The sequence below is a fragment of the Gavialis gangeticus genome, unplaced genomic scaffold (assembly GCF_001723915.1).
Source record: "Gavialis gangeticus isolate Ggan-Ray unplaced genomic scaffold, GavGan_comp1, whole genome shotgun sequence".
NCBI lineage: Eukaryota > Metazoa > Chordata > Crocodylia > Gavialidae > Gavialis > Gavialis gangeticus.
Window position 1 is genome coordinate 39,359,571 of NW_017728997.1, and position 2,216 is coordinate 39,361,786.

Below are 2,216 nucleotides of genomic sequence, written 5' to 3' on the forward strand. Positions count from 1 at the left end.
GACATTACTTCTTTTTCAGTGAAGCTTGCTTATCCTGCTGAACAACTGCCACAAGTGTAGGTGACTACTACCAGGAAGATCTCAATTCTCTCATTCTATTTTTGTTGTATAAGTAAACAGTAAGTGTAGAATCCTGTTTCACCATACATGCCCAAGTGTCAGGTTTCCAGCAATAACTGTCATTTTTACACTTATACAGAGTTTGTGATCCTATTCCACATACTAAGCATCCACACAGTTACTGAGCATATTCAGTAGGCTGTGTTCAGGCTGGAAAGGTTGTATGTACATGCTTGAGTGTAAGTCCTGGCATAAAATAAAAGTAGGAGAAGGGTCTTTCTGTGTTTTAGCCCTAATAGTCAAGTGGTTCAGAAACTCATCCAAGAAGCAGGAGATACAGGTTCTAAGTTCCCCTCACTCAGAGATGGTTTAAAACTATATTGCTCCGACATCCCAGCACAGTGTTCTAACCACTATACCCCAGGTTAGGTAGCATCTAACATCCAACACCACAGCATCTGATGAAGTGAGCTTCAGCTCACGAAAGCTTGTGTACAGTCTACTTTGGTTAATCTATAAGATGCAAACCTACCCTTCAACATCTAACCCTCCTCTTGCATTTAAGAGTCATTGGCTAAAATGTACAGGGAGCAGTTGGGAAATGTCTGTCTCATCCAGAGCAAGAGTCCAAGCTAAAAGGAGGGACCTGCTCTTTTTTCAGAAGAACAGTTATCTCATTCAAACACACTCTCTACCTTGTTTGCTTCCTTCTGGCCTTATGTATCTTCCTCTCTTGGCTGCCCAGGGTGCCAGCTTCAAAGACAATGCTGAAAAAGCATGTGGATATTACCTAACCAGCCTGGTGGTTAGATCACAGTGCTTGAGAAGTCAGAGATGCAGATTTAAATCTGAACATGACCTGGAACCTGTGTCTCCTGCTTCCATGTACAAATGTCATTTACTTAAATAAAGAGGGACTGAACACAAAATGTTTACATCCTACACAGACAACAAGAGTGAAGACAGACTAGAGTGAACCTGTAAATTAAACAAGCTTGATAAGCATTATTCACAGTTTAGTTCAATACTTTCTACTCAGGTTTTTATTCTTTATCCCTCTCCCTGTTAACTAGGCAAACTTACATACATCATGTCATTATTCAAGAGAGATTTACTTAGAGTTAGTGTTAGTTGTTTCATAAAATGATTAAGACTTTTAGAACAGCCAAACCCTCTTCCTATTTTGAGTGGCTGCTTTTGTAGCTGTGTTATGCATAAAAACAGGAATTTTTAACAAGATAGGACTGAATCTCAACAGGACTCCCTACTGACAGCAGCCCTGATATTTAGTTGTAGAAATCTGGTCAGCCCCAAATTGAAATATCTAATCAATAATCAGCAACACACCTGAACAATTCTGCCAAGTAGCAGTGCTCCTTAAAGCAGCTCAAAAGCACATTGTGCAGCTCAGAAACAATGCTCCTCCCCAGAGAAGGAAAATAGAAATTCAAGATTCCAAAATACAGAATGGATTAGACAGGGGCAGGCAAAATACTGCCCACAGACTGGACCTAGCCAGCCATGCAATCCCACCTGGCCCACGAGGTCCATCCATAAGCCAAAAGACAATTATCACCACCCCTGGCCTGCGGCCGCCCCTCTGAAAACCAGTGTTTCCATACAGGAGGTGCAGACACCCGCTGCACCAGCAGCTCTGACTGGTTGCTAAGCAGCCAACCCCCAGCACAGCCTGGCTTGACCCACCCCAAGGTCCGGGTACTGGAGACAAGAACCTTCTGCCTGGCAGAGGCTTTTACCTGGTGACCCTGTGGCTGTTTCCCAGCCTCCCTGCTTGTGAGAATGGAAATTCAGGTAAGGGCCCCACTGGGCCAGGGGCCAGGGACTTTCACTGGAGGAAAGTGGGCCAAGAGTATAGGGAGACATGTGTTATGGGACCAAGCTGGGCTGGCCCTGCACACTGCCACCACATGCAGCTGGGGAGCGCAGGGGCCATGTGCTACGGGGCTGGGTCAGGCTGGCTCCATACACTGCTGCCATCTGTGGCTGAGGACTCAGGCAGGACCATAGGAAGCTACACACTATGGAGCCAAATGGGACTGGCCCCACACACTGCTGCCACATGCAGCTTCAGGGACCTGCATACTCCAGGGACCCCTGCCATTCCATACCCCACACTCACAGCCACACCCTCGCAT